Here is a 27,247-nt window from a genome sequence, read left to right on the forward strand (position 1 = left end):
TTTGCATTCTCTACAACAGTTATTAATTGCAATGGTTTAGCTTGATTATATATAAATGACAAAAATGTAATATGTAAAAAATGGGCTAGATTACATGTGGAGCACTAAATATCGCTTGCGTGCAAGTGATATTAGAGCTCCACTTTGTAATACCAGCACGATAAAACCAGTTCCCATAGACTCCATTGTAAAGGCACTTTAAAGCCCCAAAACTGCATAGTGCCGTTTTTTTTTATTAAAAAAATGCTAGATTTTTTATTTATTTTTTATAAAAAAAACTATAATGCCCTATTTTAGAGCACTTTTAGAAAATTAACCAGAGATCGGATCTTTGGTTCGAGCTTGCGGTAGCAATGACAAGCCACTTGTAATGGCTGGTTAATTATAGTGCTCCACTTATAACCTAGCCAGTTGTGTATTATCTATAAGGAATATTGTTTCTCTATATAAACAAAATGCAAATTGTTCATGTCACAGCAAAGTTAAATGAGTCTATAGAAGCAGCTGGCCAAGTGATCCTAAATTCTATAGTTTGGATCTGCCCCAAATAAGGTTCATGGGTCACATACGGCCCTTTAAGTGCTTATGGGGCCGATTTATCAAGCTCTGCATGGAGCTTGATGCCCCTTGTTTCCGGCGAACCTTCAGGCTCGCCGGAAATAGAAGTTATGAAGCAGCGGTCTCCCGGCTTCGTTGAGGATAGATGTCCGGTCTTCAAAAACTGTAAGTGGATCTTCGGGGTTAGTGTTAGGTTTTTTTAAAGGGTTTATTGGGTGGGTTTATTTTTAGATTAGGATTTGGGCTGAAAAAGAGCTAAATGCCCTTTTAAGGACAATGCCCATCCAAATGCCCTTTTCAGGGCAATGGGGAGCTTAGATTTTTTTAGATAGGATTTTATTTGGGGGTTTGACTGTGTGGGTGGTGGGATTTACTGTTGGGGGGTTGTTTGTATTTTTTTTTACAGGTAAAAGAGCTGATTTCTTTGGGGCAATGCCCCGCAAAAGGCCCTTTTAAGGGCTATTGGCAGTTTAGTTTATGGGTTTTTTTATTTTGGGGTAGGGCTTTTTTATTTTGATAGGGCTACTAGATTAGGTGTAATTAGTTGAAAAATATTTGATAATTTCTTTTTTATTTTGTGTAATTTAGTTAATTGTATTTAATTAATGTAATTGATTTAATTGTAGTGTAAGGTTAGGTGTTAGTGTAAGACAGGTTAGGTTTTATTTTACAGGTAAATTTGTATTTATTTTTAACTAGGTAGTTAGTAAATAGTTAATAACTATTTACTAACTATTCTACCTAGTTAAAATAAATACAAACTTATCTATGAAATTAAAATAAAACCTAAGCTAGCTGCAATGTAACTATTGGTTATATTGTAGCTAGCTTAGGGTTTATTTTATAGGTAAGTATTTAGTTTTAAATAGCAATTATTCAGGTATTAATTGTAATTTTTATTTAGATTTATTTTGATTATGCTAAAGTTAGTGGGTGTTAGGGTTAGACTTAGGGTTAGGTTTAGGGGTTAATAACTTTAGTATAGTGGCGGCAATTTTGGGGGCAGCAGATTAGAGGTTAATAACAGTAATGTAGGTTGCGGCGATGTTAGGGACGGCAGATTATGGGTTAATAATATTTAACTAGTGTTTGCGATGCGGGAGTACAGCAGTTTAGGGGTTAATATGTTTATTATAGTGCCGGCGATGTCGGGAGCGGCAGATTAGGGGTTAATAATTTTGTATTAGTGTTTGCGATGCGGGAGAGCCTCGGTTTAGGGGTTAATAGGTAGTTTATGGGTGTTAGTGTACTTTTTAGCACTTTAGTTATGAGTTTTATGTTATGACTTTGTAGCGTAAAACTCATTACTACTGACTTTCAGTTTACAGTACAGATCTTGTAGTTATAGGCTGTACCGCTCATTTTTTGACCGAACAGGCAAACTCGTAATACTGGCGCTATGGAAGTCCCATTGAAAAAGAACTTTTTGAAAGCTGCGGTAGTTACGTTGCGTTACGGCCAAAAAAGTGTGCGGTACAGATATACCTGCAAGACTCGTAATACTAGCAGTAGTGAAAAAGCATTGTTATAAAGCTTTTTCACTCATAATGCAAAGCTCATAATCTAGTCGTATGTTTATAAGGTTAATAAGTTTCACTTACACATAATATTTAAATGTGGTAAATTTAATAAACAATAGGCAATTACAATAAGAGTAAGAGAAGCGTCTAATATACAAGGCTCTATTCTTCTAACCTATCTAAACTATAGACTAATGCCTGTGGGTGGGTGCATGCAAAGAAAGCTGAAGTCTGTCTCTAATACCTTTGGTGTTATTTTTGTCCTTCCTACCTGTCTGTTCTTTCCACAGCATATTTAAAGCAATATTACCCCACCTTGAAGATTGTCTTAACCAATCAAATGCTTAAATGTCCAGTTGATAAATGCTTAAATGTCCAGTTGATAAATCCCAGCAAAAGTAGCCAGCTACCTGTAGGTGTCATTGTTGTCCAAGAAATGATATTTGACAGGACTCCAGGGCATAAGCTGTTAGCCTCCTTTGATGTTGGACAACACATTTGACAGGACTCCAGGGTATAAGCGGTTAGCCTCCTTTGATGTTGGACAATGTTGTTTATGACCCTTTTATAAGAACATGGGCTATATACGTCCTTTGAAGTTCCAGGAACTTCAAAAAAATGTCCTTATCACAGAGTCATCACAGAGCTAAAGGCTTATGAAGTCCTTGGGTGGGTCAGTACCATCAGTACTATGGTACTGACCCACCCAAGGACTTCATAAGCCTTTAGCTCTGTGATGACTCTTTGATAAGGACATTTTTTTGAAGTTCTGTTCAGAGATACCATCTGTTGTATTCCAGTCTAGTACATATTTGCAATGAGATACCACTCTTAAGAAACAGGTTTAATCTTTTGAAACTCTGTTCAGAGATACCATCTCCAGTTTGCTTTATTTGTCCCAAGAAACTGGTTTATACCTTCTCCAGTTAGTTTTACTTGTCCCAAGAAACTGGTTTAGATATTAAGTATGAATTCAACAATAAATTGTAATCCAAAATGATACTTATTACATGTCCCCTCTTTGTGTCTGAATGACACACGTGTATTTGTTGTGCTGGAGCAGTAACATTTCCTTTTCAGACCTGTAGTTTTATCAGTGTGGGCTATGGATATTCTGGCTGAACAGATGAGTTATGATTTCAACTACCTTAAGTGTATATATCTAAATTCTCTAAGCATGTATCTAGCCTTGGATGTCATACGCTTAAAGGGACATAATACTCATATGCTAAATCACTTGAAACTGATGCAGTATAACTGTAAAAAGCTAACAGGAAAATATCACCTGAGCATCTCTATGTAAAAAAGGAAGATATTTTACCTCACAATTTCCTCAGCTCAGCAGAGTCAGTTCTGTGTAAAAAGTTATACTCAGCTGCTCCCAGCTGCAGGTAAAAAAATTAAAAAAAATGAAGAAATGAACAGCAGCCAATCAGCATCAGCAGTGCTGAGGTCATGAACTCTTACTGTGATCTCATGAGATTTGACTTAACTCTCATGAGATTTCATAGTAAGCTTCCTTTACCTGATTGGTGAAATAATATGAGAGTGCACGATGCTAGTCCCTTCAGATGTCCCAGGACAGACACACTAAAATGCTGCTTAGAAATCCTTTACAATGGGAGGTGGCTACTGAGGAACTTTTGAGGTAAAATATCTTTCTTTTTTACATAGAGATGTTCAGGTGATATTTTCTAATCAGCTTTTTACAGCTATGCTGCATCACTTTCAATTGTTTAAACATTTGGGTATTATGGCCCTTTAAGTATTGTACAAAGAACAATTTGTATAACAACACATATAATAGAACAAATACATATAATAGAAACAGGATGAATCAAATAATATTTCAAAATTATTTACAGTGGAAGATATCCAAATATGCGATGCCAAATATTAGTGTTAGACACTGATTCGATGTGGGGAATAAGTTGCTTAATTTGATCTTGAAAATGTTGAATAACTACTTTACGCCTAGATTACGAGTTCTGCGTTAGCCTTAAAAAGCAGTGTTAAGGGGTCCTAACGCTGCTTTTTAACGCCCGCTGGTATTATGAGTCTGGCAGGTACAGGTGTACCGCTCACTTTTTTTCTGTGACTTTTCCATACGGCAAATCCCCTTATGTCAATTGTGTATCCTATCTTTTTAATGGGATTTGCCTAACGCTGGTATTACAAGTCTTGGAAGAAGTGAGCGGTACAGCCTCTACCTCCAAGACTCCTACCGCATATAAAAGTCAGTAGTTAAGAGTTTTATGGACTAACGCCGGAACATAAAGCTCTTAACTAAAGTGCTACAAAGTACGCTTACACCCATAAACTACCTATCAACCCCTAAACCGAGGCCCCCCCACATCGCAAACACTATAATAAAATTAGAAAACAAAGATGGAAAGAGGGCGCAACATAGCGTGATACAGTTTCGTCAACTGGGTTTATGTGTTGAAAGGTAATATGCTTACCAGATATTGTAGCACTGTGCTGTGGTCAGTGCAAAATCGCTTGCTAGCACTTATACAGTGGCTAGTACACTGCAGGCGATACACCTCCTGAGGATCTCCTCCCGGTTCTGGCTCCGTAAGCACCTCCTGCTGTGGCCGTAATGTCTTTTGTTGTAAAAAGGCCGGGCAGATTTCTGTAATGCTTAGAAGCACTGGATTATAAAGAAGTGAACAACTTCCCAATATAAAAGAGCAGCTTTATTTTATGACGCGTTTCTCAACCCCAAACGGGTCGTTTCATCAGATAAAAAGCGGATCATCTTTGTTTTCTAACAGTCTTTCCCTGCTCTCCGGGATAAAGAGGAGCTGCCTATTACGTCTGAAAGACCACCAGCGATGACTATCATCCACAGACTTTGACTATTACGGCTACACTTACAGAAGCCGAGTACGGTAGATCCATCTTTTGACTTTACCTAGAGTATATTTTCAATTTGTTTGTTCCCTAACAGCGCACCTTTTTACATCCCCTTCTAGGATACCATGCTATAATAAAATTATTTGACCCCTAATCTGCCGACCGGACATCGCCGCCACCTACATTATACCTATGAACCCCTAATCGGCTGCCCCTAACATCGCCGACACCTACATTATATTTATTAACCCCTAATCTGCCGCCCCCAACATCGCCGCCACCTAACTTTAATAATTGTAGTTAATTTATTTAATTAATTTATTGATAGTGTAGTGTTAGGTGTATTTGTAACTTAGGTTAGGATTTATTTTACAGGTAATTTTGTAATTATTTTAACTATTGTACATAGTTTAAATAAATACAAAGTTGCCTGTAAAATAAATATAAATCCTAAAATAGCTACAATGTAACTATTAGTTATATTGTAGCTATATTAGGGTTTATTTTATAGGTAAGTATTTAGTTTTAAATAGGAATAATTTATTTAATTATAGAAATTTTATTTAGATTTATTAAAAATAGATTTAAGTTAGGGGGCGTTAGGGTTAGGGTTAGACTTAGGTTTAGGGTTTAATACATCTAATATAGTAGCGGCGACTTTGAGGGCGGCAGATTAGGGGTTTATAATTACAAAATTACCTGTAAAATAAATCCTAACCTAAGTTACAAATACACCTAACACTACACTATCAATAAATTAATTAAATAAATTAACTACAATTATCTATAATAAAATACAATTAAATAAACTAAACTATATTACAAAAAAACAAACACTAAATTACAAAAAATAAAAAAATATTACAAGAAGTTTAATCTAATTACACCTAATCTAAGCCCCCTAATAAAATAAAAAAGCCCCCCAAAATAATAAAATCCCCTATCCTACACTAAATTACAAAGTAATCAGCTCTTTTACCAGCCCTTAAAAGGGCTTTTTGCGGGGCATTGCCCCAAAGTAATCAGTTCTTTTACCTGTAAAAAAAAGAAATACAATACTCCCCCAACATTACAACCCACCACCCACACACTCTAAAACCCACCCGATCCCCCCTTAAAAAAACCTAACACTACCCCATTGAAGATCACCCTACCTTGAGCCGTGTTCACCCAGCCGGGCACCGATGGGGCAGAAGAGGACATCTGAACCGGCAGACATCTTCATCCAGGCGGCATCTTCTATCTTCATCCTTTTGGAGCGGAGCGGAGCCATCTTCTATCCAGCCGACGCGGAGCCATCCTCTTCAATCGAAGTCCTAACGCAGAATGAAGGTTCCTTTAAATGACGTCATCCAAGATGGCACCCCTCGAATTCCAATTGACTGATAGGATTCTATCAGCCAATCGGAATTAAGGTAGGAAAAATCTGATTGGTTGATTTAATCAGCCAATCGGATTGAAGTTCAATATGATTGGCTGATTGGATCAGCCAATAGAATTGACCTTGCATTCTATTGGCTGATCCAATCAGCCAATCGGATTGAACTTCAATCCGATTGGCTGATTAAATCAACCAATCGGATATTTCCTACCTTAATTCCGATTGGCTGATAGAATCCTATCATCCAATCGGAATTCGAGGGACACCATCTTGGATGACGTCATTTAAAGGAACCTTCATTCTTCATTAGGACTTCGATTGAAGAGGATGGCTCCGCATCGGCTGGATAGAAGATCGCTCCACTCCGGAAGGATGAACATAGAAGATGCCGTCTGGATGAAGATCTCTGCCGGTCCAGATGTCCTCTTCTGCCCCATCGGTGCCCGGCTGGGTGAACATGGCTCAAGGTAGGGTGATCTTCAATGGGGTAGTGTTAGGTTTTTTTAAGGGAGGATCGGGTGGGTTTTAGAGTAGGGGTGTGTGGGTGGTGGGTTGTAATGTTGGGGGGTATTGTATTTCTTTTTTTTACAGGTAAAAGAGCTGATTACTTTGGGGCAATGCCCCACAAAAAGCCCTTTTAAGGGCTGGTAAAAGAGCTGATTACTTTGTAATTTAGTTTAGGATGTAATTTTATTATTTTGGGGGGCTTTTTTATTTTATTAGGGGGCTTAGATTAGGTGTAATTTGATTAAACTCCTTGTAATATTTTCTTTTGCATGATGTACCGAGTCCACGGATTCATCCTAACTTGTGGGATATTGTCTTTCCTGACAGGAAGTAGCAAAGAGAGCACCACAGCAGAGCTGTCTATATAGCTCCCCCCTTAACTCCACACCCTAGTCATTCTCTTTGCTGGCTCTAAGCAGGAAGAGTAAAGAGAAGAGGTGTTAAACTGTTAGTTTTATTTTATCTTCAATCAAGTGTTTGTTATTTTTAAATGGTACCGGGGTTGTACTATTTACTCTCAGGCAGGACATAGATGAAGATTTCTGCCTGGAGGATGATGATCTTAGCATTTGTAACTAAGGTCCACTGCTGTTCCCACAGAAGCTGAGGAGTACAGGAAAACTTCAGTGTGAGGAACGGTTTCTTGCTATACAGCAATGAGGTATGTTCAGTCATATTTTCTGCAGAGACTATGTTAACTCAGAAAGGCTGACAGTGTCCCCATTAAGGGAAGGGTAAGCAGTAATCCTAGTGTTATCAGAGGTTTTTACTAGTTTGCATAAAGGGTTAATTTTTTGTGGGCACTCTGTTATGTGAATTTGGGACAAACGTTTTTGTGTCTGAGAGTAACGTTTTCTGTTTTATGGGACACTTGCTTGAGGGTTCTTTGGGGTTGTTTATAACCCACATGGCTTTCAGGCAGGGTTTGTTAGTTTTGTGTAGGCCCCAGCAACATCGAGTGAGGTGGACGGGGCCTACATTTACAAGCAGCAAGCAACTTCTCCTGAGGTCCTGAGAGTCTTCTGAGGGACTAATTGAAGCCTTAAACCCCATATTATCGCTTCCTAAGGGCAGGTAGGGCCACAGCAGAGCTGTGACAAGGTGCTTTAGGGGGTTTTAACAGGTTTTAGACAATTATCAATCCATTTTTTTCATTTGGAGGTCTATTGCTTTTTTACTTGTGGTGCAATCCTTCTAAAGCTTAGTGGGTACACTGTTAAAATTTCAGAAAAATTGAAGCAATTTTAACTTGTTTTGCAGTTTGTGTATGCCTTTTTTTCTCTCAAAGGCACAGTACCGTTTTTGCAAATTGTGTTTTTTTCATTAAATAAAGTGTTTTCCAAGCTTGCTTGCTTTATTACTAGCCTGTTAAACATGTCTGACACTGAGGAAACTCATTGTTCAATTTGTTTAGAAGCCATTGTGGAACCCCCTCTTAGAATGTGTCCCACTTGTACTGATATGTCTATAAATTGCAAACAGCATATTTTGACTTATAAAAGTTTGGCATTAGATGATTCTCAGACAGAAGGAAATCAGGTTTTGCCATCTAGTTCTCCCCAAGTGTCACAACCAGTAACGCCCGCACAAGCGACGCCAAGTACTTCTAGTGCGTCTAATTCTTTCACCTTGCAAGATATGGCTTCAGTTATGAATACTACCCTCACAGAGGTTTTATCTAAGCTGCCTGGGTTGCAAGGGAAGCACAGTAGCTCTGGGTTAAGAACAAATGCTGAGCCTTCTGACGCTTTAGTAGCCGTATCCGATATTCCCTCACAATGTTCTGAAAAAGGGATGAGGGATTTGCTGTCTGAGGGAGAGATTTCTGATTCAGGAAAGATGTTCTCTCAGACAGATTCAGATATGACGGCATTTAAATTTAAGCTAGAGACAAATATTTAGAGGTTCCTGTTTACACTGATGTGTTTCCGGTCCCTAAGAGGATTTCGGACATTGTTACTAAGGAGTGGGATAAACCAGGTATTCCGTTCTCTCCCCCTCCTGTTTTTAAGAAAATTTTTCCCATTTCTGACACCATAAAGGACTCATGGCAGACGGTCCCTAAGGTGGAGGGAGCTATTTCTACCCTGGCTAAGCGTACAACTATACCTATTGAAGACAGTTGTGCTTTCATTGATCCTATGGATAAAAAATTAGAGGGTCTCCTAAAGAAAATTTTTGTTCATCAAGGTTTTCTTCTTCAACCTATAGCATGCATTGTTCCTGTAACCACTGCAGCTGCCTTTTGGTTTGAGGCTCTAGAAGAGGCTCTTCAGATAGAGACCCCACTAGATGATATTTTGGACAGAAATAAGGCTCTTAAATTGGCTAATTCTTTTATTACAGACGCTGCTTTTCATCTTGCTAAATTAGCGGCTAAGAATTCAGGTTTTGACATTTTAGCGCGTAGAGCGTTATGGCTTAAGCCCTGGTCAGCTGATGTGTCATCTAAATCTAAGCTTTTGTCCATCCCTTTCAAAGGTAAGACCCTATTCGGGCCTGCATTGAAAGAGATCATTTCAGACATTACTGGAGGGAAGGGTCATACCCTCCATCAGGATAAGTCAAATAAGACAAGGATCAAACAAAATCATTTTCGTTCCTTTCGAAACTTCAAGAGTGGTCCCTCTACCTCTTCCCCTGCTGCAAAGCAAGAGGGGAACTTTGCTCAATCCAAGCCAACCTGGAGACCTAATCAGGCTTGGAACAAGGGTAAACAGGCCAAAAAGCCTGCTGCTGCCACTAAGGCAGCATGAAGGGGTAGCCCCTGATCCGGGACTCTCTCTCTTTGCTCAGGCCTGGGCAAGAGACGTTAAGGATTCTTGGGCAGTAGAAATTGTAACCCAGGGATACCTTCTAGATTTCAAGGATTCCCCTCCAAGGGGGAGGTTCCATCTTTCTCATTTGTCTGTAAACCCGACAAAAAGAGAGGCGTTCTTACGCTGTGTAGACAACCTTTTTACCATGGGAGTGATCTGCCCAGATCCAAAAGCAGAACAGGGGCAGGGGTTCTACTCCAATCTGTTTTTAGTTCCCAAAAAGGAGGGAACCTTCAGACCAATTCTGGATCTCAAGATCCTAAACCAATTCCTAAGAGTTCCATCTTTCAAGATGGAGACCATTCGGACTATCTTACCATTGATCCAGGAGGGTCAATATATGACCACCGTGGACTTAAAGGATGCGTATCTGCACATTCCTATCCACAAAGATCATCACCAGTTCCTCAGGTTCGCCTTTCTGGACAAGCATTATCAGTTTGTGGCTCTTCCTTTCCGGTTGGCCACGGCGACGCAAATCTTCACGAAGGTGCTAGAATCCCTTCTGGTGGTTCTAAGGCCACGGGGCATAGCAGTGGCGCCTTATCTAGATGACATTCTAATTCAAGCATCATCCTTCCAACTAGCCAAGTCTCACACAGACTTGGTGTTGGCCTTTCACACAGATGGGTGGAAAGTGAACGTAAAAAAGAGTTCTCTTTCCCCCCTCACAAGAGTTTCATTTCTAGGGACTCTGATAGACTCGGTGGACATGAAAATATTTCTGACAGAGGTCAGGAAATCAAAGATTCTGTCCACCTGCCAAGCTCTTCATTCCATTCCTCGGCCGTCAGTGGCTCAGTGTATGGAGGTAATCGGACTAATGGTAGCGGCAATGGACATAGTTCCGTTTGCTCGCTTGTATCTCAGACCACTGCAACTATGCATGCTCAATCAGTGGAATGGGGATTATGTGGATTAATCTCCTCAGATAAATCTGGATCAAGAGACCAGAGACTCTCTTCTTTGGTGGTTGTCACAGGATCATCTGTCCCAGGGAATGTGTTTCCGCAGGCCAGAATGGGTTATAGTGACGACAGACGCCAGTCTTCTGGGCTGTGGTGCAGTCTGGAATTCCCTGAAAGCTCAGGGTTTGTGGACTCGGGAGGAGGCTCTCCTACCGATAAATATTCTGGAATTAAGAGCGATATTCAATGCTCTCCAGGCATGACCTCAGCTGGCTTCGGCCAGATTCATCAGGTTTTAGTCGGACAACATCACAACTGTGGCTTATATCAATTATCAGGAACAAAGAGTTCCTTAGTGATGATAGAGGTCTCAAGGATAATCCAATGGGCAGAGGCTCACTCTTGCCATCTGTCAGCGATCTATATCCCAGGTGTAGAGAACTGGGAGGCAGATTTTCTAAGTTGTCGGACTTTTCATCCGGGGGAGTGGGAACTCCATCCGGAGGTGTTTGCTCAACTGGTTCGGCTATGGGGCACACCAGAGTTGGATCTGATGGCGTCTCGTCAGAACGCCAAACTTCCTCGTTACGGCTCCAGGTCAAGGGATCCTCAGGCTGTACTGATAGATGCTCTAGCAGTACCCTGGTCGTTCAACCTGGCTTATGTGTTTCAACCTTTCCCTCTCCTTCCACGTCTGATTGCCAGAATCAAACAGGAGAGAGCATCAGTGATTTTGATAGCGCCTGCGTGGCTATGCAGGACTTGGTATGCAGACCTGGTGGACATGTCATCCCTTCCACCATGGTCTCTGCCATTGAGACAGGACCTTCTGATTCAGGGTCCATTCAAGCATCCAAATCTAATTTCTCTGCAACTGACTGCTTGGAGATTGAACGCTTGATTCTATCAAAGCGGGGTTTCTCTGAGTCAGTCATAAATACCTTGATTCAGGCTCAAAAGCCTGTTACCAGGAAAATTTATCATAAGATATGGCGTGAATATCTTTTTTGGTGCGAATCCAAAGGCTTCTCCTGGAGTAAAATCAGGATTCCTAGGATTTTGTCTTTTCTCCAAGAGGGATTGGAGAAAGGATTATCAGCTAGTTCCCTAAAGGGACAGATATCTGCTCTGTCTATTTTGTTGCACAAGCGTCTGGCAGATGTTCCAGACGTTCAGGCTTTTTGTCAGGCTTTAGTTAGAATTAAGCCTGTGTTTAAACCTATTGCTCCGCCATGGAGTCTAAATTTAGTTCTTAGAGTTCTTCAGGGGGTTCCGTTTGAACCCATGCATTCCATAGATATTAAGCTTTTATCTTGGAAAGTTTTGTTCCTAGTTGCTATCTCTTCAGCTCGAAGAGTTTCTGAACTATCTGCATTACAATGTGACTCTTCTTATCTTGTGTTCCATGCTGATAAGGTGGTTTTGCGTACCAAGCCTGGGTTCCTACCTAAGGTTGTTACTAACAGGAATATCAATCAAGAAATTGTTGTTCCTTCTCTGTGTCCTAATCCTTCTTGTAAGAAGGAACGTCTGTTGCACAACTTGGACGTGGTTCGTGCTTTGAAATTTTATTTGCAGGCAACCAAAGATTTTCATCAAACATCTTCTTTGTTTGTTGTCTATTCGGGAAAGCGTAGGGGTCAAAATGCTACCGCGACTTCTCTTTCCTTTTGGCTGAAAAGCATCATCCGTTTAGCTTATGAGACTGCTGGACAACAGCCTCCTGAAAGGATTACAGCTCATTCTACTAGAGCGGTAGCTTCCACATGGGCTTTTAAAAATTATGCTTCTGTTGAACAGATTTATAAGGCTGCGACTTGGTCGTCGCTTCATACCTTTTCAAAATTTTATAAATTTGATACTTTTGCTTCTTCGGAGGCTATTTTTGGGAGAAAGGTTTTGCAAGCAGTGGTGCCTTCCGTTTAGGTTCCTGTCTTGTCCCTCCCTTCATCCGTGTCCTAAAGCTTTGGTATTGGTATCCCACAAGTTAGGATGAATCCGTGGACTCGGTACATCATGCAAAAGAAAACAAAATTTATGCTTACCTGATAAATTTCTTTCTTTTGCGATGTACCGAGTCCACGGCCCGCCCTGTCTATTCAAGACAGATAGTATTTTTTTATGTAAACTTCAGTCACCTCTGCACCTTATATTTTCTCCTTTTCTTCCTTGGCCTTCGGTCGAATGACTGGGGGCTGGAGTTAAGGGGGGGAGCTATATAGACAGCTCTGCTGTGGTGCTCTCTTTGCTACTTCCTGTCAGGAAGGACAATATCCCACAAGTTAGGATGAATCCGTGGACTCGGTACATCGCAAAAGAAAGAAATTTATCAGGTAAGCATAAATTTTGTTTTTTTATTTTTTGTAATTTAGTGTTTGTTTTTGTAATATAGTTTAGTTTATTTAATTGTATTTTATTTTAGATAATTGTAGTTAATTTATTTAATTAATTTATTGATAGTGTAGTGTTAGGTGTATTTGTAACTTAGATTAGGATTTATTTTACAGGTAATTTTGTAATTATTTTAACTAGGTAGCTATTAAATAGTTATTAACTATTTAATAGCTATTGTACCTAGTTAAAATAAATACAAAGTTGCCTGTAAAATAAATATAAATCCTAAAATAGCTACAATGTAACTATTAGTTATATTGTAGCTATATTAGGGTTTATTTTATAGGTAAGTATTTAGTTTTAAATAGGAATAATTTATTTAATTATAGAAGTTTTATTTAGATTTATTAAAAATAGATTTAAGTTAGGGGGTGTTAGGGTTAGGGTTAGACTTAGGTTTAGGGGTTAATACATTTAATATAGTAGCGGCGACGTTGGGGGCGGCATATTAGGGGTTAATAATTGTAGGTAGGTGGCGGCGACGTTGGGGGCAGAAGATTAGGGGTTAATAAATATAATATAGGTGTCGGCGATGTTAGGGGCAGCAGATTAGGGGTTCATAGGGATAATGTAGGTGGCGGCAGTATCCGGAGCGGCAGATTAGGGGTTAATAATATATTGCAGGTGGCGACGATGTTGGGGGCGGCAGATTAGAGGTTAATAAGTGTAAGGTTAGGGGTGTTTAGACTCAGGGTTCATGTTAGGGTGTTAGGTGTAGACTTAGAAAGTGTTTTCCCATAGGAAACAATGGGGCTGCGTTAAGAGCTGCTTTTTTGCAGGTGTTAGGTTTTTTTTTCAGCCAGCTCAGCCCTATTGTATCCTATGGGGAAATCGTGCACAAGCACATTTTTCCAGCTTACCGCTACCGTAAGCAACGCTGGTATTACAGGTAGAAGTGGCGCTAAATTTGCTCAACGACTTGTAATACCAGGCGCTAAATTTGCTCAACAACTTGTAAACAACTTGTAATACCAGCGTTGTTTAAAGTGAGCGATGGGAAAAAAAGGAGCGTTAGCTCCGCAAGTTTTTACCGACAAAACTTGTAATCTAGCCGTTAGTTTGTTCGTGAGAGTCCTTCATCTGTTTGAGGAGCGTAATGTCTGATTCAATTATTTTACCCCATTTTAGTAGAACAGATGCATTTCTTATGTTTAGAGGTATTAAAGAAATATTTATACTAGGGCTATACCCAACTGAGTATTGCAAATAAAATGGAACTTTAAACACCATTCCTAAAATATTCAGTAAATGCAAGTTATCCCCACATTAAAGTCCCCTTGTAAAATCCTGACACCCATTGTAAGACAACCATTTAATTTGACTGACCTCATTCAAGAGTATAAAACACACCCTACCATGTCCCATATAAGACACGTTATTAGAAGAGACTGTTTCAACAACCACTTGACATTGAGAATTGTTATGCCAGCATGATAATACTTCTCTGTACTGACCAGGTGTACACACATAGGTTTTAGTAATGGGGTGTTGGCCACAGAGAGACAGGTCCACCTGTGTCCATTCCCCATTCCTAAAGATAAGAGATGGAATTTCTAAGGAAACCAGTTTCTGAAGCTCAGTTCTGACCCCTGCCACAGGTATTAGAGATGATGCAGTGTACATGCTACTATTACATCTGGATGTAATAGTTATATACCCATAGTTTCATATTGTTTAAAGCAACATTGTTAAGACCATGTTTAATATTAATAAACATTAACCCTTTGAGTGCTTAGCACTTTTCCACCTGGGTGCTAAGCTGATTTGAGTTTTTTTTATTATATATTTTTTTAACTTTTTTTTTTCAGAACCCCAATACTTATACCATTGGAAAGGTTAGGCGATTACCTTTACAACGGTGGGTCTTGGGGGTCTGTAGCTGCTTAGATGCCGGAGATACAGGCTTCTAAGCAGCATGCACCCTTTCCCTATACTTATTGTGATTTTTCAATAAAGTTACACGGTGACATCATCACGTCATTGCGCGTGATGTCTCCACACAAAACGTGAAACCCTGGCGATGCCTGTCACTATACAGGCCGATCGCCGGAGTAGGAGTGGGTGGGAGCCCCCAGATCTCCCTCAAGGTGGGAGAGTGCTAGCGATGGCTCTGAGCCGTCATTGGCATCTGACTGAGACAATTTGCACTCAAGGGGTTAAAGGCACATGACCATCAGATAATGTTTGCATCATAATTTTGAAATTGGCTGATAGTTCTGTCTGTGCCTGTGTACACGCCAAACCAAATGAATGTCTGATGTTGTATTGATTTCACTGTTGATTAGATCATTTACAACCCCTAGCAGATGTGAGTCTATGTTAACTATGGTATGAGTGTGTCTTTCACTGATCTCAAGTAATAGATTATTTATCTGAGATTGTACATTTAGACCCTCTGCTGTATCAAATCCCAGGGCTTGGATTTTACTATAAATTTCTTGTAAATCTACAGAGTTAAGCAACCCTATTATTTTCTTCCTATTCTGTTGCATACCCCATTGATCATACAGTTGTAAGCCAGTTTTTATTAAACTATTGCATTTATAATAATAATTAGAAATATCCTACCTCCTTCTATCAAAGGTCCAAGTGACCATAGCCCAAGAAACATCAAAAATATCGGACCTTAATCTGTGAGTTTGGGTTGAAAGGGTGTTGCTACCTTATGGGGTTTTACACATTTTACATAGGAACTGGGTGTGGTGGGGACTTCAGAAATAGATATTTTAGGCAAAAATGTAGTTTTTGTATAGAGGTGCATGTTAATTATTATAATAGTTGTGCCTACTCCCTGTGTGAATAGAATGTGCCTTACTTTAGATGGATGTGTCTCTAACCTGTCAATAATTGCTTCTACCTGCAACATTATCTTCCTTACTTGACTATTACACTCAAAGTAATTATAAGATATTCCTCGAGCTAAAAGTTTTTTGGTGTTAATACTCTCTGAGACAGGTTCAAAGGTAAATCAAAGAATTCTGTAGATTTTACCCAGTTTACACAGCATTCACTATCTGTTAATGCAACATATCCTTGTACATTATATCCACTCTTGTCCCAACAGCTCTGATATGCTGAATACAAATAATATTCTTCAGATGCAGGTTTTAGAGATTGTAAACAATGGAATAGCCCCACAGCTATTATCATGAAGAGAACGGTATACATTATGAAAGACTTCTTTTAGTTGACTCCTTAGTAGATTGCTGTCAGTATCTATAAACTAAGGAGAAAGGAAGAGAGAGAGAAATAATTAATACAAAGTAATAGTATGTTGAATTATCCAAATGTGACTTATATATTGCACAAACGAGTAAGCGGACTATTATGCTTATTTGCCTATTCCTACACAGGTATTGTGAGTGTAAACATGACACCTAAGAGGGCTTCCTAAAGAAATACAAAAATGTAATTAAGCACATAGTTGAAGCTTATCGTTAGAGCAATAGAATATTTTTGTACTTAAATACTCATACTTTTCTTATGTAAAAAACCCTAAAAAACCCTGAAAAAGGTTTACCAATGCAATACTAATGTGAAATTTTAAGCCCACAATTTTAGGCTTATCATAGGAGAAAGAAACCAAATATTCTGATCCTTATAACTCTTCTATTGGAAGTTAAGGCATTATTCTTGAATAATTATGGAGACATCAAGGTCCCCATTTATATGTATATTTGTATTTCACAGGGGAACAGAAATTGGGGTAAGGCTGAGTAGGAGGTGCCCAATTGTACTATTCAATTGTGTGCTTAAGCACATAGGTAAAGCATGTCATGGGGGCCATTTATTTTGGGTAAATTTGTTTTTTTATGTAAATTTGGGTAAGTTTGTATTTGGTAGAGTTATATGAATGGATGAAAAAGGACGGACTTTTATTCCCAGTAGTTTATTAAATCATATTGGGAGTTTAATCCCCCTGGAAACCTAGTTTCCAAGTGAAAAATCCAATACATTTCTCTCTTTTCTAAAAGGTTTTCCCTGTCTCCCCCTCTCTTTGGGGTAAATACCTGTTCTATCGCTTTCCAGCTAAAGAAAGACAGATCCTTGTTGTGCTTGACTGCAAAGTGTGTCACAATAGGAGTGGTGGCCTTGCCTACAGTGATAGTGCTGAAATGTTCCCTAATGCGTGACCTAATGTCTCTGGTGGTAAGCCCTATGTATTGTATCCCACACTGGATACATTCAATCATATAGATTACGTAAGTAGAAGAGCAATTTAGGCAGCGTTCAATATCAAAGGTCTTTCCATTGATTTTAGAGGTGAATGTTGATGTAACCTCAACGTGGTCACAGGGTTTACATTTCCTGTGGCCACATTTGTACATGCCTTTATGCGTTAGCCACAAACTTGTGATGTTGTTTGATCACTTTTGAGCTGAGATGGGGACAACATATTCCCTATAGTACTGGCTCTTCTGTAAGAGCATCTCAGACCATGGTCCACTGTTTTGACCAATCTATCATCTGCTCTCAGCAAACCAAAATGTTTACGGACAATTCCACAGATTTGTTTATACTGGGAGCTGTAGTTGGTGACAAAGGTGGCACCCTTGTATGGCACAATATTGGTTCTCTTTTGTGCTTTTTTACTTGCTGAGTTAAGTAGAGTCTTTCTATCCATACATTCTACTTCCTTTAGGGCTTTATTTATATCAGACCTTTTATAGCCGCGTTGTTTAAAGCGATCAATCAATTCCATTGATTGATCCTTGAAAGTGTCCTCATCCGAACAGTTTCTTTTAAGACGGATGAGCTGTCCTTTAGCAATCGCATAGGGGACATGCGGTGGATGACAACTCTTGCCATGAAGCAAAGTGTTGCCTGAGATAGGCTTCCTATAACTGGAGGTTTCTATTTTGCCATCAGCTTTACCCTTAAAAGTGACATCCAGATAATTAATGTCATGTTCGCTGATGTCAAAAGTAAAGGTTAGGTTTAATTCGTTCATATTAATCCAATCAATGAAATTTTGGACTTGGTCAATGTCTCCCTTCCACACCAAAAACAGATCGTCTATGTAGCGACGATATACTATGATGTTGTCTAGAAAAGGATTACTTCCCGCATAGACGTGGGACAGCTCCCAACACCCAAGATATAAGTTGGCGTAGGATGGGGCAAACTTGGCCCCCATAGCTGTCCCACGTCTCTGCAGGAAATACTCCCCCTCAAACTCGAAGTAGTTGTGGGTCAGCAGAAAAAGAGTTACTTGGATGATAAAATCTTGAAAAGGTATAGTGAATGTGGTGTAGTTATTCAAAAAATAGCGTATTGCTTTAATACCCTCATTGTGGGGTATAGTAGAATAAAGGGACACCACATCCACGGTGACCCACTTATACTCCGATTTCCATGACAATGTCTCAAGGGTACTCAGCACTAGTGATGTCCCGAACTGTTCGCCCGCGAACGGTTCACAGCGAACATAGCTTGTTCGCGTTCGCGTTTGTGGGCGAACACATGGCGATGTTCGATCCGCCCCTATGTGTCATCATTGTGGAAACTTTGAACCTTTATGTCACAGCCGCCTGACACATTAGAGCCAATCAACATCAGACACTCCCTCACAGACACTCCCAGCTACTCGGAATCCGCCATTTTAGACTCATAACGACCTTGCTTTTTTAATGAGAGGACGTGTTGTGTTTTTGCTCCTGACATTAATAGTAAAAACATAGCTAGGCTAGTGTATTTACAGTCCAGAAGGACTCCACTCATCTCTGCTGCAAGCACAGCACCCCAAAAAGCCCTTTTTAGGGCAATATTTCGTGCCGTTTTTTTTTTTTTTTTTTTTTTTTTTATTAGCATTTGCCTGGCTTTCAGCTGTGTGTTTAAGGCTCACAGCATATGCTGTGACTACTGCCACCACTGATATCTCCCTAACAACATTAGTTTAAATTTAACTAACCCAAAAATATAATTATTTTTCTAGTGTAATTTTTTTTCATTTTCTATCAGGCCAGTGTCACACAGCATATACTCTGGTTCATTGCTCTGTGCCAGCCAGCAGCCAGCAGTGTTAATATCCATTTATAACATTATTTTTAATTTAAAAAAAAAAAACACAAAAAAATATTTTTTCTAGTGTAATCTAATTACATTTACTATCATGCCTGTGTCTGTCAGGCTCACTCAGCATTAATATACCTCTTTTTTTTCAGTCTTTTGTTTAATTGGTCTGTGCCAGGCAGCCACCCAGCACTCATATCTATTTTTCTTTCACCTTAATTTTAATATAAAAAAAAAAAAGTTTAAATTTGTTTGCTAGTGTAATCAAATCTAATTTTCTATCCGGCCTGTGTGTTTTGCTGACATAGAGAGCCTACTGTGTTTACTTGCTGCCCTCCCTAGTCTATGAGCCACGACTCATATGTGTTTAACCTTTTTTTAATTTCCCCCCCAAAAAAATAATTTCAATCATTTTTCTAGTGTAATCTAATAGTATTTTCTATCAGGCGTGTGTGTATCCGACATACATAGCCTACTGTTTTTAATAGCTGCCCTTCCAAGGCTATCAGCCACGACTCATATGTATGTGCTTAACCTTTTTCTTAACATTTCCAAAAAAAAGTCTTTAAATCATTATGCTAGTGTAATCTAATTGTATTTTCTATCAGGCCTGTGTCTAACTGTCTATCTGACTTACACAGCATACTGTTGTTATAATTGCTGCCCTACGTAGCAGCCAGCCAGTGCGACAACTCATAGAGTCATATGTGCATTGCACTTCTTAACATAATTTTAATATTAAAATCTAAAATTTTAAAATATTTTGCTAGTGTAATGTAACTTAATTTTCTATCAGTCCTGTGTTTTTGTCACTTACACAGCATACTGTGTTAAATTACTGCCCTACCTACCATCCACGACTCATATCTGCCAGCCTGTCTGCCAGGCCCAAGTAGCCAATTAGTGGCACCAATCACAATTCTTGTAACAGTAATAAAAATAAAAAAAATCATAATTTTTTGGACTGCAAATATTCAGTCTCCTAGGGCCATTGAATTTCATTTACCTCCTGCCTGCCACTGCCAGCCTTTTGTGCCAGGCCGTCTAGCCAACTATTTACACCAATCATAATTGTTGTCACAGTCAGACAGTATAGTTATTAATTTAAATAAAAAAATTTTTTAGTGTTGATCTTAACCCTCAGTTTGCTCGTGCCTTTGAATTGCACTTTTCTACAGCCTTCCAAGCCTGTGTGCCAGGCCTACTTAAAAAATATTTACACCAATCATATTTGTTGTGACAGTATTCTAATAATTAAAAATTAAAATTTTTGGTAATAGTTGCTGTGATTTGAATCGTCAGTTTGCTGGTGCCATTGAAACGCACTTTCCTCCTGCCTTGCAGCCTGCTGTGAGCCAGGCCCCTACCTAGCCAATTGTTGTCAGCAATCATATTTCTGTTAACAGTATTGCAAAAATTGTCAATCATCACTGTTTAGACTGTCAGTAATCAGTCTCCTAGTGTCCTTGAATTGCATCTCCCTCCTGCCTGCCATCCTTTTGTGCCAGGCCGTCTTGCCAACTATTTACACCAATCTTAGGCCTAGATTTGGAGTTTGGCGGTAAAAGGGCTGTTAACGCTCCGCGGGTTTTTTTCTGGCCGCACCATAAAATTAACTCTGGTATCGAGAGTTCAAAAAAATGCTGCGTTAGGCTCCAAAAAAGGAGCGTAGAGCATTTTTACCGCAAATGCAACTCTCGATACCAGAGTTGCTTACGGACGCGGCCAGCCTCAAAAACGTGCTCGTGCACGATTCTCCCATAGGAAACAATGGGGCTGTTTGAGCTGAAAAAAAACCTAACACCTGCAAAAAAGCAGCGTTCAGCTCCTAACGCAGCCCCATTGTTTACTATGGGAAAACACTTCCTACGTCTGCACCTAACACCCTAACATGTACCCCGAGTCTAAACACCCCTAACCTTACACTTATTAACCCCTATTCTGCCGCCCCCGCTATCGCTGACCCCTGCATTACACTTTTAACCCCTAATCTGCCGCTCCGTAAACCGCCGCAACCTACGTTATCCCTATGTACCCCTAATCTGCTGCCCTAACATCGCCGACCCCTATGTTATATTTATTAACCCCTAATCTGCCCCCCACAACGTCGCCGACACCTACCTACACTTATTAACCCCTAATCTGCCGAGCGGACCTGAGCGCTACTATAATAAAGTTATTAACCCCTAATCCGCCTCACTAACCCTATCATAAATAGTATTAACCCCTAATCTGCCCTCCCTAACATCGCCGACACCTACCTTCAATTATTAACCCCTAATCTTCCGATCGGAGCTCACCGCTATTCTAATAAATGTATTAACCCCTAAAGCTAAGTCTAACCCTAACCCTAACACCCCCCTAACTTAAATATAATTTACATCTAACGAAATAAATTAACTCTTATTAAATAAATTAATCCTATTTAAAGCTAAATACTTACCTGTAAAATAAACCCTAATATAGCTACAATATAAATTATAATTATATTATAGCTATTTTAGGATTAATATTTATTTTACAGGCAACTTGGTATTTATTTTAACTAGGTACAATAGCTATTAAATAGTTAAGAACTATTTAATAGTTACCTAGTTAAAATATTTACAAAATTACCTGTAAAATAAATCCTAACCTAAGATATAATTAAACCTAACACTACCCTATCAATAAAATAATTAAATAAACTACCTACAATTACCTACAATTAACCTAACACTACACTATCAATAAATTAAATAAACACAATTGCTACAAATAAATACAATTAAATAAACTAGCTAAAGTACAAAAAATAAAAAAGAACTAAGTTACAGAAAATAAAAAAATATTTACAAACATAAGAAAAATATTACAACAATTTTAAACTAATTACACCTACTCTAAGCCCCCTAATAAAATAACAAAGCCCCCCAAAATAAAAAATTCCCTACCCTATTCTAAATTAAAAAAGTTACAAGCTCTTTTACCTTACCAGCCCTGAACAGGGCCCTTTGCGGGGCATGCCCCAAGAAGTTCAGCTCTTTTGCCTGTAAAAAAAAACATACAATACCCCCCCCCCCCCCAACATTACAACCCACCACCCACATACCCCTAATCTAACCCAAACCCCCCTTAAATAAACCTAACACTAATCCCCTGAAGATCTTCCTACCTTGTCTTCACCATCCAGGTATCACCGATCGGTCCTGGCTCCGATATCTTCATCCAACCCAAGCGGGGGCTAGACATCCACTGAAGAAGTCCAGAAGAGGGTCCAAAGTCTTCCTCCTATCCGGCAAGAAGAGGACATCCGGACCGGCAAACATCTTCTCCAAGCGGCATCTTCTATCTTCTTCCATCCGGAGCGAAGCGGCAGGATCCTGAAGACCTCCAGCGCGGAACATCCATCCGGCCCGACGACTGATCGACGAATGACTGTTCCTTTAAGGGACGTCATCCAAGATGGCGTCCCTCGAATTCCGATTGGCTGATAGGATTCTATCAGCCAATCAGAATTAAGGTATGAATTTTCTGATTGGCTGATGGAATCAGCCAATCAGAATCTAGTTCAATCCGATTGGCTGATCCAATCAGCCAATCAGATTGAGCTCGCATTCTATTGGCTGATCGGAACAGCCAATAGAATGCGAGCTCAATCTGATTGGCTGATTGGATCAGCCAATCGGATTGAACTTGATTCTGATTGGCTGATTCCATCAGCCAATCAGAAAATTCATACCTTAATTCCGATTGGCTGATAGAATCCTATCAGCCAATCGGAATTCGAGGGACGCCATCTTGGATGACGTCCCTTAAAGGAACAGTCATTCGTCGATCAGTCGTCGGGCCGGATGGATGTTCCACGCTGGAGGTCTTCAGGATCCTGCCGCTTCGCTCCGGATGGAAGAAGATAGAAGATGCCGCTTGGAGAAGATGTTTGCCGGTCCGGATGTCCTCTTCTTGCCGGATAGGAGGAAGACTTTGGACCCTCTTCTGGACTTCTTCAGTGGATGTCTAGCCCCCGCTTGGGTTGGATGAAGATATCGGAGCCAGGACCGATCGGTGATACCTGGATGGTGAAGACAAGGTAGGAAGATCTTCAGGGGATTAGTGTTAGGTTTATTTAAGGGGGGTTTGGGTTAGATTAGGGGTATGTGGGTGGTGGGTTGTAATGTTGGGGGGGGGGTATTGTATGTTTTTTTTTACAGGCAAAAGAGCTGAACTTCTTGGGGCATGCCCCGCAAAGGGCCCTGTTCAGGGCTGGTAAGGTAAAAGAGCTTGTAACTTTTTTAATTTAGAATAGGGTAGGGAATTTTTTATTTTGGGGGGCTTTGTTATTTTATTAGGGGGCTTAGAGTAGGTGTAATTAGTTTAAAATTGTTGTAATATTTTTCTTATGTTTGTAAATATTTTTTTATTTTCTGTAACTAAGTTCTTTTTTATTTTTTGTACTTTAGCTAGTTTATTTAATTGTATTTATTTGTAGCAATTGTGTTTATTTAATTTATTGATAGTGTAGTGTTAGGTTAATTGTAGGTAATTGTAGGTAGTTTATTTAATTATTTTATTGATAGGGTAGTGTTAGGTTTAATTATATCTTAGGTTAGGATTTATTTTACAGGTAATTTTGTAAATATTTTAACTAGGTAACTATTAAATAGTTCTTAACTATTTAATAGCTATTGTACCTAGTTAAAATAAATACCAAGTTGCCTGTAAAATAAATATTAATCCTAAAATAGCTATAATATAATTATAATTTATATTGTAGCTATATTAGGGTTTATTTTACAGGTAAGTATTTAGCTTTAAATAGGAATAATTTATTTAATAAGAGTTAATTTATTTCGTTAGATTAAAATTATATTTAAGTTAGGGGGGGTGTTAGTGTTAGGGTTAGACTTAGCTTTAGGGGTTAATACATTTATTAGAATAGCGGTGAGCTCCGATCGGAAGATTAGGGGTTAATAATTGAAGTTAAGTGTCGGCGATGTTAGGGAGGGCAGATTAGGGGTTAATACTATTTATTATAGGGTTAGTGAGGCGGATTAGGGCTTAATAACTTTATTATAGTAGCGCTCAGGTCCGCTCGGCAGATTAGGGGTTAATAAGTGTAGGCAGGTGTCGGCGACGTTGAGGGGGGCAGATTAGGGGTTAATAAATATAACATAGGGGTCGGCGGTGTTAGGGGCAGCAGATTAGGGGTACATAGGGATAACGTAGGTGGCGGCGCTTTGCGGTCGGAAGATTAGGGGTTAATTATTTTAAGTAGCTGGCGGCGATGTTGTGGGGGGCAGATTAGGGGTTAATAAATGTAATATAGGGGTCGGCGGGGGTTAGGGGCAGCAGATTAGGGGTACATAAGTATAACGTAGGTGGCGGTCGGCAGATTAGGGGTTAAAATTTTTAATCGAGTGGCGGCGATGTGGGGGGAGCTCGGTTTAGGGGTACATAGGTAGTTTATGGGTGTTAGTGTACTTTAGGGTACAGTAGTTAAGAGCTTTACAAACCGGCGTTAGCCAGAAAGCTCTTAACTACTGACTTTTTTCTGCGGCTGGAGTTTTGTCGTTAGAGCTCTAACGCTCACTTCAGAAACGACTCTAAATACCGGAGTTAGGAAGATCCCATTGAAAAGATAGGATACGCAAATGGCGTAGGGGGATCTGCGGTATGGAAAAGTTGCGGCTGAAAAGTGAGCGTTAGACCCTTACCTACACGACTCTAAATACCGGCGGTAGCCTAAAACCAGCGTTAGGAGCCTCTAACGCTGGTTTTCACGGCTACCGCCGAACTCTAAATCTAGGCCTTAATTTTTTGTCACAGTATAGTTACTAATTAAAATTAAAAAAATCTTTATTGTTGATGATCTTAACCCTCAGTTTGCTCGTGCCTTTGAATTGCAGTTTTCTACAGCCTTCCAAGCCTGTGTGCCAGGCCTACTTAAAAAATATTTACATCAATCATATTTGTTGTGACAGTATTCTAATAATTAAAAATTAAAATTTTTGGTAATAGTTGCTTTGATTTGAATCGTCAGTTTGCTGGTGCCATTGAAACGCACTTTCCTGCTGCCTTGCAGCCTGCTGTGAGCCAGGCCCCCACCTAGCCAATTGTTGTCAGCAATCATATTTCTGTTAACAGTATTGCAAAAATTGTCAATCATCACTCTTTAGACTGTCAGTAATCAGTCTCCTAGTGTCCTTGAATTGCATCTCCCTCCTGCCTGCCATCCTTTTGTGCCAGGCCGTCTTGCCAACTATTTACACCAATCCTAATTTTTTGTCACAGTATAGTTACTAATTAAAATTAAAAAAATCTAGACCCATTATGGCTTAAAAGCAGACTCTGCATCAACTATGTAATTTTCCATGGGAGTTTTGCCAGGGATCCCCCTCCAGCATGCAACAGTCCAGGTGTTAGGACCCTTGAAACAACTTTTCCATCACTATTGTGGCCAGAAAGAGTCCTTGTAGGTTTTAAAGTTCGCCTGCCTATTGAATTCAATGGCGGTTCGCGCGGTTCGCGCGTTCGCGAACAATACCGGAAGTTCGAGTCCGCGGTTCGCGAACCGAAAATTTTTGGTTCGCGACATCACTACTCAGCACATGCGAGGTGTCTTTGAGATAGCTGGACAGTTTCTGTACCAAAGGTTGGAGTACCACATCCAGCCACTGGGACAAATTCTCAGATAATGAGCCAATACCGCTCACGGTCGGACGGCCCTTTACCTCCTCCAAAGATTTATGCACCTTTGGTAGGTGGTGAAAGATTGGGGTAACAGGGTGTTTGACTAACAAATAGTCAAATGTTTCTTTATCCAAAAAACCCAATTCGAGTCCTTCATCCAAAAGGCTTTTCAATTGTTTCTGAAATAGCCACATTGGATTGTAATCTAATTTTGTATAGCTTTCTTGGTCATAGAGCTGCCTGTGTGCTTCCTTGATGTAATCAATCCTATTCTGCCCCACTGCAGATCCTCCCTTATCCGCAGCTTTAATGACTATCTTCCTGTCCTTACTAAGTTTATCGAGGGCTGCTCTTTCTCTGTAGGAGAGATTACTCTTTCCTTTAACTTCAGTTTTACTTAGTCTAATTAGATCAGCCTCTATGCGACTATAGAAGGTTTCAAGTGTGTTGCCTCTGGACTGTATAGGATAGAAAGTGGAGGGTTGCTTGAATCTAAACATTTTATCCTCCCTAGTCTCAGGTGTTGCTGTGCCCTCTCTTAGTAGACTATTTAGGTTAATTAGATCACACTGCTCTGAAAAATCCGTAAATTCCGTTTAATCTGTTGCTTCAAAAGTATGTATACTTTCTACTTCCTCTGAACTAGAGAAATGTTTACGTAAAGTTAAATTCCTAATGAGCTTATTTACGTCCAAAATGGTTCTAAACAAATTAAAGTTACTAGTAGGGGAAAAACCAAGCCCATAGCTCAAAACCTTAACTTCCATAGCTGTGAGTGTGCTATCAGATAGATTGATTACTTCGAATGTTGGTATCTCTGTTGTGATCTGTTGGATCTCTGAGGGTACCTGTTCTCGGACCCTCTGTTTGCCCCTCTCCCCCTCCCCGGGCCTTTCTGGGGGAGTGAAAAAACCTGCTCAATTGCTTGTGTTTCTTGTGCTGTCCTTATGATATTAGTACCTGGTCCTGCCATGTGTGATGTACTCTGTAAGGGTGGAAAGTGATTTGTATCATAAGAGGCACCTGTTAGGTAATTTACCCCCTGCTGATAACTAGTTGGTTTAATTGGGTGATTAACAATAGGTTGGAGTTCTGACGGTGCATTGTAATAATTCCCTGGTGTTATATCAACATTTCTATAGGATAAAGCCTGTGAAGTATGAGGTGCAGGTTTAAGTATGCTTACAGGTTGTGTTTGATAAACTTGCTGTTCAGATGCATTTTCATATACCTGTTGATCTTCCCCTGAATCACCTTCACTATCACTGAAAGTTACCTGTCTACCTCCTCTACCCCTTGACCTCCTGTTGCGTCTATTGCGACTATTATTTCTTTGTCTATTCTGTTGTTTGCGTGCCAAAAACCTCTGTTGTTTGTTCCAAACATACACGGTGTTAGACTGATAATCAGAATTATCTCTTATGAACTTAGAGTGTTTATGTTCCATTACTTGTACTTTTACATCAGCTATATATTTAGATAGTTGTTGATCAAAGCTGATAAAATTAGCTTCATGACACCTCTTATTTAATTCTGTCTGTACCTTTATTATTTCTAATCGTAATACTTTTAGTAAGTGTGCTTTGTAACCTATTAACAACATCATTAATTTGAGGGAGC

At 39.6% G+C, this 27,247-nt stretch overlaps 1 protein-coding gene across 1 annotated transcript in view; it reads left to right on the forward strand.

Annotated features, from left to right (window-relative positions):
• LOC128642832 (discoidin domain-containing receptor 2-like) overlaps positions 1-27,247 on the forward strand; it is a 1,143,904-nt gene that overhangs the window by 925,118 nt on the left and 191,539 nt on the right. The gene's annotated exons all lie outside the window — the stretch shown is intronic.

This window comes from Bombina bombina, chromosome 12 (genome assembly GCF_027579735.1).
Source record: "Bombina bombina isolate aBomBom1 chromosome 12, aBomBom1.pri, whole genome shotgun sequence".
Lineage (NCBI taxonomy): Eukaryota > Metazoa > Chordata > Amphibia > Anura > Bombinatoridae > Bombina > Bombina bombina.